The 16489-nt window shown below is 46.3% G+C and overlaps 1 long non-coding RNA gene across 3 annotated transcripts; it reads left to right on the top strand.

Moving 5' to 3' along the window:
* The first annotated feature begins 602 nt into the window (after positions 1-602).
* On the top strand, positions 603-5919 carry LOC134874493 (uncharacterized). Of its 3 annotated transcripts, none has more exons than XR_010167072.1 (4): positions 603-652; positions 1503-4654; positions 4913-5091; positions 5175-5919. It is a non-coding gene; the product is annotated as an uncharacterized LOC134874493 (long non-coding RNA). The 3 variants fall into 3 exon arrangements; XR_010167073.1 differs by having other exon boundaries at positions 4913-5385; positions 5492-5919; XR_010167071.1 differs by having other exon boundaries at positions 4913-5919.
* Positions 5920-16489: the final 10570 nt, after the last annotated feature.

Raw genomic sequence — 16489 nt, 5'->3', positions numbered from 1 at the left:
AATATGTGTAATCAGTGCTGTTCAGCCTACTTTCAGCTACAGAAACAATATTTCTATATTTGTATATGTATTTATTACTTCTCATTTTGTTTTTACATTAATTTCATTCCTCTTCATATTTCTATATCTATATTTTGTATTTCTTATTATGTATACACCTCTTCTACATTCATTTTTCCATCCACATCCATATATAAAATAACAATGGCAAACCTAAAGAGCAACATCTGCTATACTTAACATTTAAATAGAATAAAACTGATGTGAATAGTTGCATGCAGGAGAATTCATCGGGACATGAACCAGTGGCCCTTCGGAGCTTAGTCCATGCCCATACAGACTGACCCACTGCCACCCACAAAGTCCTGGTATCATAGAGTGATGAAATGATTTTTCAGGAGATGAATGATGATGAAATGATGATGATGCCAGTCTTGTACAGCAGGTGGCGGTATGCACCTTTAAGTTGTTTGCAACCCGCCATTAATCCAGTGAAGAAGAATGGATGGGGTGCTTGGCTCCTCCCACTAGATCAGGTGAGCTGCTCCCGGGGGCGTGGCCTAGTGTTCAAAATCGAAGGGAAATGTTTGGCGTTCTGGTTGTGTGGAAAGACTGAGGAGGAAGATGGACGCCATTCCCTCCAAAACTGAAGGTGAGCTGCTAATTGGATGTATTTCTCAGAGTGGTGAAGTTATGTTGTGTTTTTTTTATTGGAAGTTAGCTTAGCAATGGTTCCCTTCAAGAAAAAGCGTTTTATTTATTTTTGGGATGTTTGGGATTGGTCAGCATGTTTGTTTTTAGATCTGTGCTCACTAAGTGTACTTGCTCATGGTATAGTTGTGTGTTCACTGACGGTCACTGTGTGTAGGTAATCTGCCTATAACTGCCTAATCTGCCCCACAGAACTGTCTCTATAGGGCCAGATAGCACTGCATTTTGCTTTGTGCTTTTGTTTGTGTGATCCAATTGGTAATGCAGTTTTTCTGATGTTTTATCATTTGGTTGACTGATTGATATAATGTCAGGACCAGCTGAGTGAGGGAGACTCTTTCTTTGCTCAGCTCCTGGCAGTACAGGGCTTTCTGTTGATAGGAGAGGGGCTTACACAAACTGAACGGGAACTCAGAGCCTTTTTATGGGGAACAGGCATATCATAGATAGATAGATTTTTAGTCTTTTCATGTTTACTGCCTGGGCCCAGGTCTAGCAGTACTTGTGCCGCAGGTCCAGATTCTGCTGTTATCTTAGTCCTGTAGGAAACTGCAAAAAGAAGGTCCTCTGACTAGTTCAGGAGTTTGATTTCATGTTATTTAGAGTGAGGCCAGGTGCTTCAGATTTCTCTAGGTTAGTGGCTAAAGATATTAAATAGAATTGGACTCGTACAGCAGCCATGTCTCACTCCACGCTTCTGAGAGAAATGTTGTTCTTTTGTTGGCTAATTGTCAGAGCGCTCTGTTGCTTGTATACATTAATTTAATTATGTCATGTTTATCTGCCCTCAGAACAGAGTCTACCTCCAGAGGTCACAGCGACTTATCAGCCCTTGACCTCTGACCCTCGACAGTATACATATGTGAATGTGGTAATGTCTCTTTTGCATAACTTGCACACCCTACACACAACTTCTCGCCTACAAATCCCTTAATGGGCAGACACTGTCCGATCTTAAAGCGCTGGTTATACCCTACTGTCCCACTAAGGCGTTGTGTTCCACAAATGCAGCGTTGTTGGTTGTTCCAAGACTCTCTGAAAGTACAATGGGATCAAGTGTTACTGCAACTGTCTTTTTCCCATGCTGCTTCAAACTTGAAGGTTCTGTATCTAAATTAGTGTGTCTGTGGTAACAGAAAACACTTCTCGGATACGCTTATCTGTGGGATGTATATATTTTTTCTCTGCAACTGGCTGTTTCCTACGCTGCTTCTAACTTGAAGGGCAACACACCAAACACACACTACACACAACTTCTCGCCTACAAATCCCTTAATGGGCAGGCACCATCTGATCTTAAAGAGCTGGTTATACCCTACTGTCCCACTAAGGCGTTGTGTTCCACAAATGCAGCATTGTTGGTTGTTCCAAGAGTCTCTGAAAGTACAATGGGATAAAGTGTTACTGCAACTGTCTTTGTCCCATGCTGCTTCAAACTATAAGGTTCTCTATCTAAAGAAGTGTCTCTGGTAACAGAAAACACTTCTAGGATACGCTTATCTATGGGATTTACATCTCAGTGGTTTTACTCTGCAACTGGCTGTTTCTTACGCTGCTACTAACCCAGCTTCCTTGTAGTTTTTTGTGTCTGTCACTTGGTATGTTGTCAGCATTGAAGGCGTCTCCTGCATCCTGAGTCGTGGCTGTCCCTGTTGCTGTGTTCCTGCCTGACGCTCACCTTACTGCTTCTTTGATGGCAGCCAGAGGATTGTCGACAACCACCTGGATCTATCTTCATCTTCTTCAATATTGACACAGACTGTTTTCCAGCGTTTGGACTACCTATGTTGTAAATATAGTATCTCTTTTCTTTCTCTGTACCTGAATACTCTAATATGTTAAATGTGTCTGCTACCTTTTTGGTGTCCCCGTTGAAGTTGATCGTCTTCTAAATACGCACAATATATTTTCTAGAGAATACTTTCTCGATACACTTAACTGTGGGATGTATATCTTTAATGCTTTTTTCTGCAACTGGCTGTTTCTTGCGCTGCTACTAACCCAGCTTCCTTGCAGTTTTTCGTGTCTGTCACTTGGTAGTTTGTCAGCATTGAAGGCGTCTCCTGAGTCGAGGCTGTCCCTGTTGCCGTGTTCCTGCCTGACGCTCACCTTACTGCTTCTTTGATGGCAGCCAGAGGATTGTCGACATCCACCTGGATCTATCTTCATCGTCTTCGAAATAGACACATGACATCTATTGTACGGCGGCCTGCCTGCCTATTTTGTCCAATGTGGGGGCCCAAGGACAGAGGGTGACTTATTCCTTATCTGTACAAACTGTATCATCCCAGAGGTAACTTTGTAGTACTGTGCTACTTTTTTCAGTGTACAAATTCCTTAATGGACACGCACCATCCGATATTAAAGAGCTGGTTATAGCCTAGTGGGACAGTAGTGCTTTGTGTTCCACAAATTCAGGGATATTGGTTGTTCCCAGAGTCTCTGAAAGTACAATGGGATTTAGTGTCACTGCAACTGTCTTTTTCTTATGCTGCTTCAAACTTGACGGTATCTATAAAAAGTGTGAATGTGGGAACAGAAAACACTTCTCGGATACGCTTATCTATGGGATCTACATCGCAATGGTTTTGCGCTGCAACTGGCTGTTTCCTACGCTGCTTCTAGCTTGAAGGGACACACACACACACACACACACACACACCCACCCTTCTCGCCTACAAATCCATAATGGACAGGCACCATCCGATATTAAGGAGCTGGTTATAGCCTAGTGGGACAGTATGGCGTTGTGTTCCACAAATGCAGTGTTGTTGGTTGTTCCTAGAGTCTCTGAAAGTACAATGGGATCAAGTGTTACTGCAATTGCCTTTTTCCCATGCTGCTTCAAACTTGAAGGTTCTGTATCTAAAGAAGTGTGTCTGTGGTAACAGAAAACACTTCTAGGATACGCTTTACTATGGGATGTGTCTTTCCAATGTTTTTTCTCTGCACCTGGCTGTTTCCTATGCTGCTTCTAACTTGAAAGCAACACACGACACGCAAAACACACCCTACACACACTTCTCGCCTACAAATTCCTTAGTGGACACACGCCATCCGATATTAAAGAGCTGGTTATAGCCTAGTGGGACAGTAGCACTTGGTGTTCCACAAATTCAGGGATATTGGTTGTTCCCAGAGTCTCTGAAAGTACAATGGGATTTAGTGTTACGGCAACTGTCTTTTTCCCATGCTGCTTCAAACTTGCCGGTATCTATAAAAAGTGTTAATGTGGTAACAGAAAACACTTCTCGGATACGCTTATCTATGGGATGTACATCTCAATGGTTTTGCTCTGCAACTGGCTGCTTCTAGCTTGAAGGGACACACGCGCACACACCTTCTCGCCTACAAATCCCTTAATGGGCAGGCACCATCCGATATTAAAGAGCTGGTTATAGCCTAGTGGGACAGTAGGGCGTTGTGTTCCACAAATGCAGTGTTATTGGTGGTTCCCAGTGTCTGACAGAACAATGGGATCAAGTGTTACTGCAACTGTCTTTTTCCCATGCTGCTTCAAACATGAAGGTTCTGTATCTAAAGAAGTGTGTCTGTGGTAACAGAAAACACTTCTAGGATACGCTTAACTTTTCAATGTTTTTTCTCTGCACCTGGCTGTTTCCTATGCTGCTTCTAACTTGAAAGCAACACACGACACGCAAAACACTCCCTAGACACACGTTCTCGCCTACAAATCCCTTGATGGGCAGGTACCATCCTATATTATACCTGTATTCCCCTCGTCCCAAATATGTATGCAACTAACCAATCTTCCTAGGAGTTTTTTGTGTTGGTCACTTGGAAGCTGGTCCCACAGAAAGCATCTCCTGAGTCATGGCTGTCCCTGTTGCGGTGTTCCTGCCTGACGCTCGCCTTACTAGTTCTTTGATGGCAGCCAGAGGATTGTTGACATCCACCTGGATCGATCTTCATCCTCGTCTAGGTAGGCACAGGATATTTTCAAGCATTTGGACAAACTTCTTTGTTTTGTCAATGGGATAAAATGTTACTGCAACTGTCTTTGTCCCATGCTGCTTCAAACTATAAGGTTCTGTATCTAAAGAAGTGTCTCTGGTAACAGAAAACACTTCTCGGATATGCTTATCTATGGGATTTACATCTCAATGGTTTTACTCTGCAACTAGCTGCTACTAACCCAGCTTCCTTGTAGTTTTTTGTCTGTCACTTTGTATGTTGGCAGCATTGAAGGCGTCTCCTGCATCCTGAGTCGTGGCTGTCCCTGTTGCTGTGTTCCTGCCTGACGCTCACCTTAATGCTTCTTTGATGGCAGCCAGAGGACTGTCGACATCCACGTGGATCCATCTTCATCTTCTTCAATATTGACACAGGATGTTTTCCAGGGTTTGGACTACTTATGATGTAAATATAGTATCTCTTTTCTTTCTCTGTACCTGAATACTCGTGTCCCAAATAAGTATGCCACTAACCCAGCTTCCTTGTAGTTCTTTGTGTCTGTTACTTGGTATGTTGGCAGCATTGAAGGCGTCTCCTGCATCCTGAGTCGTGGCTGTCCCTGTTGCTGTGTTCCTGCCTGACGCTCACCTTAATGCTTCTTTGATGGCAGCCAGAGGACTGTCAACATCCACCTGGATCCATCCTCATCTTCTTCAATATTGACACAGGATGTTTTCCAGGGTTTGGACTACCTGTGTTGTAAATATAGTATCTCTTTTCTTTCTCTGTACCTGAATACTCATGTCCCAAATAAGTATGCCACTAACCCAGCTTCCTTGTATTTTTTCTTTCTATCACTTGGCAGACTGCAGCATTGAAGGAGTCTCCTGCATCCTGAGTGGTGACTGTTGCTGTGGTCCTGCCTGACGCTCCCCTTACTACTGCTTTGATGGCAGCCAGAGGATTGTTGACATCCACCTGGCTCGATCTTCATTATTTATTGAATAGACGCATGATGTTTTCTAGCATTTCGATTACCTATGTTGTAAATGTAATGTGTCTTTAATTTACACACGACATCTATTGCACTTCTGTCCATCCTGGGAGAGGGATCCCTCCTCGCTTGCTCTCCCTGAGGTTTCTTCCATTTTTTCCCCCATTAACTGTGGGGTTTTGTGGGAAGTTTTTCCTTATCCGATGTGGGGGTCTAAGGACAGAGGGTGTCGTATTCGTAATCTGTACAAACTGTAAAGTACCATAATAATAAATATGCCAGATGAAGGCTAAAGACAAGGATGAGTGACTCTTTGCTTATTCTCCATAACGCATAGCAGGAAGATTGCGCATCCATGCTTAACAAGCCTACTTAGTACTTTTTTGCATGTACCAATCTGTGACGCTAACTTTACATGAAGGCAAGTTAATTTATGATTTACTGTATATGTTGAACATAAAATATAACGCCTTGTTTATCAGTAAGGATGACAATGTAGAGATGACACAAATGGCTCTTCTCAAAATCACTAACGACCTCCTACTCTCCTCTGACTCCGGCAACCTGAAATCCTCCTCGCGCAGCATTCGACACAATCAATCGCACCATCCTGCTCTCCCTCCTTGAATCACCACTCGACATCAGACACCGCATTCTCCAGACTGAAATCACACCTCACCGACAGACACCAGTTTATCAATAACTGCACCTCCTCTACTGCTCCTGTCCCAAGGCGTCCCCCAGGGTTCAGTGCTTGGTCCCCTCCTCTTCATCCTTTACATGCTCCCCCTTGGCAAAATCATTCGTCGCCACAACCTCCAATTTCACTGCTACGCCGACGACATCCGACTTTATATCTCAACAAAAACCCTAACCCCCACAACACACTGCAGTCTCACCAACTGTCTCTCAGAAATAAAAGCATGAATGCAAACAAACTATCTTCAACTGAACCGTTCCAAATCAGACCTCATCGGTCCCCCATCCCATACCAAAACCCTCCAGAATTTCAACTTCACCTTTGACAGAAACACTCTACACCCCCTGCCCCACATCCGCAACCTCTGAGTCATCTTTGAAATTCAATCACCACATAAATCACATCACCAGGACTGCCTTTTTTCCACCTCAAAAACATTGCCCTGATGAACCTCCACCGACTGCAAGCCTCCTCACGCACACCCGCTCCCGAGACCACATCACTCTCGTCCTCCAGAACCTCCACTGCGTCCTCATCCACCAACGACTCGACTTCAAAGCCCTCCTCATAACCCACACATCCCTCAACAACCAGGCCCCCCTCCTACCTCACAAACTTGTTGCACCAACACAACCTGTCCCGCTGACTCCGCTCATCTGAAGCCAACCTCTTATCCATCCCAATCCGCACCAAGCACGAAAACTGGGGGGACAGATCCTTCTCCGTCGCTGCCCCCTCCCTCTGGAACTCACTCCCACAACCCATCGCAGACTAAACTGACCACCACCTTCAAGAAACTCTTAAAAACTCACGTCTTCAAACTTTTAATGTGTGATTGTTATATTGCTTGATTTTAATGTGACTTTTACTTTATTTATCTGTTGTCTTTTATGTACCTCTGTAAAGCGACTTTGAGCAAACAGATATATTTAAACATTATTTATTTATTTATTATAATCATATAATATATAATATTATGATAAAGTTTTTAAAAAGATCAACTTTTAAATTAAATCAGATTCTATTTTTAATAATCGCTAAATCTGTAGAATTTTTAACAAACAGAACAAGCTAATTAATTTAAGCACTGGAGCTTTTGTCTTTGTTGTCTGCTCCTAACACAAACACTGACAGCTCCAACTGTTATTCTGTTGATTAATCATTCAATCCACAGAAAATTGACTGACAACTATTTGATAATCATTTAAAATACAATAGGATAATATAAAACCTTATTAATCCCAAGAATAATTGCAATCCAGCATTTGCAATAAAAGGTGAATAAGTACAATATGATGCATACAACGTGAAAATAAAAAAGACTATTCTTTAAGTCTATTATAAAAGTACAATGACCAAAACAACACCTTTGTTACACTTTTTAAACAAATTATTTTTCACATTTTTGTACAATATTTGAGTTTACCGTTGCCATGGTGTTTCACTGATAGCATCTGTTATCTCTTTCTTTGCCTGTAAATGTCTGTTAGTGGGAAGTCTGGCATTGCATGCGGTCCACTAGTTTATTGTAATCTGGGGTATAATTTGACACCGCAACTCTGAGTGAGTCTTGTAGATGTGCATCAGTAAGGCGTGTTCTTTGTTTGATCTTGATGAAGTTCATGTCTGAAAAGGCTGATTCAAAGAGATAGGTTGAACCAAACAGGCAGGCAACTTTCATAGCTGCTGTGCATACACCTTTGTACTTTTCTGTGTCCACAAGGCACCAGCAGTTTGGTTCATCCTGATGGGCTTTGAGGTGGAGGTCATTTTTCGACGTTAGGATTTCAATCTCCAGCTGTCCAGTAATTGCAGTTACCGACAACAGCTTTCCTAATCGTACCTGATTCTCCACGAAGAAGCACTTCACCGCGGTGTAAACGTCAACTCCCTTCGTTGTTGTCTTCAGGGGCAGTAGTGTCAGAAGCTCTTCTTTTGTGGAGAAATCATCAAACAACATTCGGATAAACATCATCAACTGCGATGTACCGCTTCTGTCCACGGACTCGTCGCACTGGATGCTAAACCATGCTACACTGGACGGTTTTCATCTGTTGCAGGCGGACAGGACGAGAGAGAATGGTAAGAGGAAAGGAGGAGGGCTGGCTGTGTTTGTGAATGATAGATGGTGTAACCCTGGGCACATTACTATTAAAGAACAGATCTGCAACAGGGACATTGAGTTGAACAGGGACTATTTGCCCCGGGAATTCTTGCATGTTATCGCAATAGTGGCGTTAATCCCCCCCTCTCCTAATGCTGAAGAGGCATGTGATGTCATCAGCTCTACTGTAAGCAGACTGCAAACACAGCACCCAACTGCTCTCATCCTGATCTCTGGGGACTTCAATCATGCCTCACTCTCAAAAGCTCTGCCCACATTCAAACAATATGTCACCTTCACCACCAGAGACAATAAAACACTGGACTTACTGTACGCCAACACCAAGGAGGCGTACAGCTCATCACCCTTTCCTCCCCTGGGCAGATCTGACGATAACCTGGTCCACCTCCTGCCTGTGTATCAACCTCTGGTCTACAGAAAGCCGGTGCCCACACGCAGCGTGAAGAGGTGGTCTGAAGAGGCCCTTAGAGACACTACTGCCTGGGATGTGTTCACTGACTCTCACGGGGAGGATATTAACAGCCTGACTGACTGCATAACGGATTACATCAACTACTGTGAGGAAAACGCTGACGGTACCTTGTCCCTCACAATCAACCAGGTGAGGAGGGGGCTGCAGAGGTGTAAGGCACGGAAGGCAGCGGGTCCTGATGGCATCAGCTCGAGGCTCCTGAAATCCTGCAGGGATTGTGGAGTTTCTGTTCAACATGAGCCTGAAGCACGGGAGGTTACCACTGCTGTGGAATACGTCCTGTGTGGTTCCTGTGGTACCTGTGCCAAAGACCCCACATCCCAAGGACTGCAACAGCTACCAGCCAGCGGAGCTGACATCGCTGCTGATGGAGACCCTGGAGAGGCTGATCTTTGGACACCTTCGGCCCCTTGTGAGACCATCGATGGACCCGCTGCAGTTTGCCTACCAGCCTGACATCGGGGTGGATGCTGCAGAGGTCCATCTCCCACTTGGAGAAGGCTGGGGGCTGTGGGATCATGTTCTTTGATTTCTCCAGTGCCTTCAACACCATCCAGCCCCTGCTCCTGGGAGACAAGCTGCAGCTCTCGGGGGTGGATCACCACCTCACCTCCTTGATCCTGGACTACCTCACCAACCGTCCACAGTATGTGAGGACCCGGGAGTGTCAATCACACACCATCATCTGCAGTGTAGGGGCCCCCCAGGGGACGGTGCTGGTACCGTTTCTCTTCACCCTGAACACTGCAGACTTCACCCACAAAACGCTGACCGGTCACCTGCAGAAGTTCTCCGACGACTCCGCCGTCGTCGACCTCATCTCCAACGAGGACGACAGGGAGTACAGGGAGCTGACGCAGGACTACATCCTCTGGTGCCAGAGGAACCACCTCCAGCTCAACGCTGGGAAGACAAAGAAGCTGGTGGTGGATTTCAGACGCCAACACTCCCTCCCACACCAGTGAACATCCAGGGAGTGGACATAGAGATTGTGAAATCCTACAAGTACCTGCTGTCATGATCCTTGTTTTGTTTGTTGTTTCCTGTTTTTATTTTGAAATGTTTTCCCCTCTTGTGTCATGTTTAGTTTCACTTCCTGTCTGCGTTTCCCTCCTGTGCCTGATTGTGTCATTGTGTTCACCTGTTGCCCCTGTGTTTCTCCTCCCCTCTCCAGCTGTGTCTTGTCTTGTGATTACCCTTGTGTATTTAGTCTTCCCCTTTTGTCTCTTGTCCAGTCGTCGTCTTTCTTGAGATTCTGATCCCTGTGGCATGTCCTGTTCTCCCTCCCTTGTCCTTCTGTGTCCCTTGGTTTGTCCCAGTTTATTTGCTACTTTTCTGATTTTCGTACCCTGCCTTTTGTGTTTGGTCAACCGCTTTTTTTTTGTATAAAGCTTGCGTTTAGTTCAAGCCCCCATACATGCCTCCCCTTGTTTTACTGCACTTAGGTCCTATTCCCCCCCCCCCCCCCCCCCCCCCCCCGTGACACCTGGGTGTTCATCTGAACAACAAACTGGACTGGTTTGATAACTCTGCTGCTCTCTACAAGAAGGGAAAGAGCAGATTCTTTCTGCTGAGGAGACTGAGGTCTTGTGGGGTGCAGGGGGCACTCCTTCAGACTTTCTATGACTCTGTGGTGGCATCAGCCATCTTCTATGGTGTGGCCTGCTGGGGCTGCAGCATCTCGGCTGCTGTCAGGAAGCAACTCAAAAAATAAACTCAGGGAAGAGCAAGGGAGGAGGTGTCTGCTTCATGATCAACAACAACTGGTGCTCAGATGTGGAGATCATTTCTTCGGACTGTTCTCCCAGCCTAGAGCACATCATGATCGGATGCCGGCCTTTTTATCTGCCGAGGGAGTTCACATCTGTTGTTCTAACAGCAGTGTATGTTCCGCCGCACGCTGACAACAACACAGCGCTGGAGGAGCTGTATAGGATTATCGACAGGACAGAGACTTCTCGGCCAGAGGCCGCATTTATTGTGGCCGGGGATTTTAGCTCACTGGTTTTAACCAGTGCAGATGTGTGTAGATCTCTGAAAAGGATCAACGCACACAGGGCTCCAGGACCTGATGGCATCCCTGGCCGTGCTCTCAAGGTGTGTGCAGTTCAGCTGGCAGATGTGTTCACAGACATTTTCAATAGGTCACTGCTCCAGTCTGTAGTCCCCACATGCTTTAAAGAGTCCATCATTGTCCCTGTCCCCAAAAAGACAAAACCCATCTGCCTCAATGACTACCGCCCAGTTGCACTCACCTCCATCATCATGAAGTGCTTTGAGCGGTTAGTCAAAACTTTTATCACCTCCTCCCTCCCTGACTCACTGGACCCCCTGCAGTTTGCCTACAGAGCAAACAGGTCCACGGATGATGCCATCTCCCTCACCCTCCACACTGCCCTCTCCCACCTGGACCAGAGGAACACTTATGTGAGAATGCTGTTCATTGACTACAGCTCAGCATTCAACACCATTGTGCCCTCCAAGCTCATCATTAAGCTCAGGGACCTTGGGCTCAACAGCGCCCTCTGTGACTGGATCATGAGCTTCCTGACGGGCAGATCTCAGGCAGTGCGGATGGGGAACATCACATCCTCCACCTTGACCCTCAACACCGGAGCCCCTCAGGGTTGTGTGCTCAGCCCTCTCCTCTACTCCCTGTTCACGCACGACTGCGTGGCCACACACAGCTCCAACACCATCATCAAGTTTGCTGACGACACGACCGTCATCGGCCTGATCACAGACGGCGACGAGACGGCGTACAGAGAGGAGGTCAGAGCCCTGACATCTTGGTGCCAGGACAACAACCTCCATCTCAACGTCAGCAAAACAAAGGAGCTGATTGTGGACTACAGGAAGAGGCAGAGAGAAGCACACACACCCATCACCATCGACGGGACTCCTGTGGAGAGAGTCAGCAGCTTCAGGTTCCTCGGGTTAACATCAGTGAGGACCTGACATGGACACATCACACCAGGGTCATATCCAAGACGGCTCGACAGCGGCTCTTCTTCCTCCGCAGGCTGCGGAAGTTCAACATGGACTCCAGGATACTCTGCAACTTCTACAGGTGCACCATCGAGAGTATCCTGACTGGCTGCATCACCGCCTGGTATGGCAGTTGCACCGCCCTCAACCGTAAGATTCTACAGAGGGTGGTGAAAACTGCTCAGCACATCACCAGGACGGAGTTGCCATCCATGGAGGACCTCTACACCCAGCGGTGTAGGAAGAAGGCCGGTAGGATATTAAAGGACCCCCATCACCCCAGCAACAATCTGTTCTGTCTGCTGCCGTCTGGCAGACGGTACCGCAGCATCCGGACCAAGACCACCAGACTCAGAGACAGTTTTATACCACAGGCTATAAGACTACTGAACTCCTGAGCTGTGTGAATGTCTACTCACATCTGTTTATAGTACACACATACATATATATATATATATTCTACACATCTGCCATACATATCTGTTATACATAATATATGCATCTGTCCATACCTCCTCATTCCACAGAGTAAAGTATTTAAATACTTTCAATGTATTCCACATATGTATATATTTCACATCCTCAAATCTGTATTGTTGATATTGTAAGTATTCTTCTCTCTTTTTCACTATTTTATTTATCTTTTGCACCATGTATGTTGAGTTGTTGGAGGAGCACGCGACATAAGATTTTCATTGCCAACATATACGCTGTATCTGCTGTGCATATGACAAATAAAACCTTGAAACCTTGAAACCTTGAAACTGAACAGACTGATAAGGAAGGCCAGCTCTGTGCTGGGGAGTCCTCTGGACACTGTGGAGGTGGTGGGAGACAGGAGAATGGCCGCCAAGTTGTCCTCCCTGCTGGACAAGGTGTCCCACCCCCTCCAGGACACCCTGTATGCACTGCGCAGCTCCTTCAGTGACAGGCTGTGGCACCCGTGGTGTCTCACGGAGAGATACCGCAGGTCCTTCCTTCTTGCAGCGGTCAGACTCCATAACCATCATGGCCCCCGCTATACCCCTCACAAATAACATCACTGACTATAACACCCCCTGTTGAGTTAATAACTGTGCAATACATATCTGGCTGCTATACTTTTATTTCTGTGTATTTTGCAATTGTGTAATTCTTGTATATATATTTTTTAGTATCTTGGTGTAACATTACGCTGTCTTTGGCTCTTTATGCTGTAACAATGCAAATTTCCCCTCTGTGGGACTATTAAAGGTATTCTGATTCTGATTCTGATCCCGGTCCAGCTGCTATGTCAAGTTCCCGGACATAGCCGACAGTCTTCTAACGATCGTACTTGCCCCTAGTTGGACATCGGAGAGAGTGGAGATGAGATTGGAACCATTCTTCTCGTCACTGAACACAATGTTTGCAATAACCATCATTGCACCTTTCAAGACCTCTCCATCTGAAAATGCTTTCTTGTTCTGAAGCTTCCGTAGATTTTTGTGACTTTTTCACCGGCCTCGTGAAAAAAGACTGCTGCTTCCCCAGAGCATAATAACCCATGCAGTAATTATCCAATGGGAGGCTCTTACCTATTTGCTTAGTTAAATCCAGGTGGTGACCTTTTTGTGGGCTGGGCAGTGTATATATATATATTAAATAAGTCCTGTTGCTTTGAGATAGTCCTCCTAATATCAACTCTTTACCTGAATAAAAGAGGGCAAGACCATAGACAGGTCTTGTGATCATGGTGGAACAAAGGTATAACGACATCAGGGAAAAGATGGTAGACCAGCACAAGGCTGGAATAGAAGACAAGACCACCAGCAAGCAGCTTGGTGAGAAAGCGACAACTGGTTTGATTATTAGAAAATGGAGGAAGCACAAAATGACCATCAATTGCTCAGTCTGGGGCTCCACCATCTAAGATCTTTGACCATGAGAAAGGTGAGGGGTCAGCCAAGAACTACACAGGAAGGACTTGCTGCTTAAGCAAGATGGTGCCGAGGATTGCTGCCGTGTCTTGAGCTCCTCACCAACTCCACATCTTAGTGTTTTTATTGTTTTACTTTGTTGGTTGTTTTTAACTTTTTTTGCAACATGCAAACCGCCCAAGCAAGCCTTATCATCCAATATGATAGAGAACAACTTTTACACATCAGGTTGCTGGTTGACAGTAATAATCCACCACGACCTGCAAACAATGGAGATTTGGATATAAAGCCCTCCCCCGCCCCCCCTTCGGAAAGTCAGACCACATATCTCTTCTTCTGCTCCCGGTTTACCGGCAGAGACTGAAGAGGGACCAACCTGTGACGAGGACAGTGCAGCGTTGGTCCGAGCAGTCTGACTCTGCTCTCCGCCACTGCTTTGGCATCACGGAGTGGTGTGTGCTTGAGGACGATATAAACACACACACTGACGCGGTCATTTGCTACATCGGCAAATGCATCGATGACGTCGTGCCGCGGATTACTGTACGGACATTCCCAAATGAGAAGCCCTGGATAAACGGCGAGGTCCGAGCTAAACTTAAAGCACGGGCCATCGCGCACAGCAGCGGTGATTTGGATGAGTACCGGTACAGGAATTCCAGGTATGCACTCCGGAGAGCTATTAGCAGTGCGAAAAGACAATACAGGGACAAGGTGGAGTCGAACTACAAGGGCTCCAACGCCAGAAGCATGTGGTCTGGACTAAAAACAATAACAGACTACAAAAAGACAACGAGTGGTGCTGAGGAAGTGTCTGCATCTCTCCCAGATGAACTGAACACATTTTATGCACGCTTTGAGAAGCCCCCGACTGTGGAGGCACAAAAGGCCCAGGATCCCTGCTCACTGGTTTTAACCAGTGCAGATGTGTGTAGATCTCTGAAAAGGATCAACGCACACAGGGCTCCTGGACCTGATGGCATCCCTGGCCGTGCTCTCAAGGTGTGTGCAGTTCAGCTGGCAGATGTGTTCACAGACATTTTCAATAGGTCACTGCTCCAGTCTGTAGTCCCCACATGTTTTAAAGAGTCCATCATTGTCCCTGTCCCCAAAAAGACAAAACCCATCTGCCTCAATGACTACCGCCCAGTTGCACTCACCTCCATCATCATGAAGTGCTTTGAGCGGTTAGTCAAAACGTTTATCACCTCCTCCCTCCCTGACTCACTGGACCCCCTGCAGTTTGCCTACAGAGCAAACAGGTCCACGGATGATGCCATCTCCCTCACCCTCCACACTGCCCTCTCCCACCTGGACCAGAGGAACACTTATGTGAGAATGCTGTTCATTGACTACAGTTCAGCATTCAACACCATTGTGCCCCACAAGCTCATCATTAAGCTCTGGGACCTCGGGCTCAACAGCGCCCTCTGTGACTGGATCATGAGCTTCCTGACGGGCAGATCCCAGGCAATGCGGATGGGGAACATCACATCCTCCACCTTGACCCTCAACACCGGAGCCCCTCAGGGTTGTGTGCTCAGCCCTCTCCTCTACTCCCTGTTCACGCACGACTGCGTGGCCACACACAGCTCCAACACCATCATCAAGTTTGCTGACGACACGACCGTCATCGGCCTGATCACAGACGGCGACGAGATGGCGTACAGAGAGGAGGTCAGAGCCCTGACATCTTGGTGCCAGGACAACAACCTCCATCTCAACGTCAGCAAAACAAAGGAGCTGATTGTGGACTACAGGAAGAGGCAGAGAGAGGCACACACACCCATCACCATCGACGGGACTCCTGTGGAGAGAGTCAGTAGCTTCAGGTTCCTCGGGGTAAACATCAGTGAGGACCTGACATGGACACATCACACCAGGGTCATATCCAAGACGGCTCGACAGCGGCTCTTCTTCCTCCGCAGGCTGCGGAAGTTCAACATGGACTCCAGGATACTCTGCAACTTCTACAGGTGCACCATCGAGAGTATCCTGACTGGCTGCATCACCGCCTGGTATGGCAGCTGCACCGCCCTCAACCGTAAGACTCTACAGAGGGTGGTGAAAACTGCTCAGCACATCACCAGGACGGAGCTGCCATCCATGGAGGACCTTTACACCCAGTGGTGTAGGAAGAAGGCCGGTAGGATATTAAAGGACCCCCATCACCACAGCGACAATCTGTTCTGTCTGCTGCCGTCTGGCAGACGGTACCGCAGCATCTGGACCAAGACCACCAGACTCAGAGACAGTTTTATACCTCAGGCTATAAGACTGCTGAACTCCTGAGCTCTGTGAATGTCTACTCACATCTGTTTATAGTACACACATATATATATATATATATATATATACAGTGGGGCAAAAAAGTATTTAGTCAGCCACCAATTGTGCAAGTTCTCCCATTTAAAAAGATGAGAGAGGCCTGTAATTTTTATCATAGGTATACCTCAACTATGAGAGACAGAATGAGAAAAAAAAAAAATCCAGGAAATCACATTGTAGGATTTTTAATGAATTAATTGGTAAATTCCTCGGTAAATTAAGTATTTGGTCACCTACAAACAAGCAAGATTTCTGGCTCTCACAGACCTGTAACTTCTTCTTTAAGAGGCTCCTCTGTCCTCCACTCGTTACCTGTATTAATGGCACCTTTTTGAACTCGTTATCAGTATAAAAGAAC

This window comes from Eleginops maclovinus, chromosome 13, assembly GCF_036324505.1.
Source record: "Eleginops maclovinus isolate JMC-PN-2008 ecotype Puerto Natales chromosome 13, JC_Emac_rtc_rv5, whole genome shotgun sequence".
Lineage (NCBI taxonomy): Eukaryota > Metazoa > Chordata > Actinopteri > Perciformes > Eleginopidae > Eleginops > Eleginops maclovinus.
Note: the sequence above shows the minus strand (reverse complement) of the source record. Positions and strands in the feature narration are given on the sequence as shown.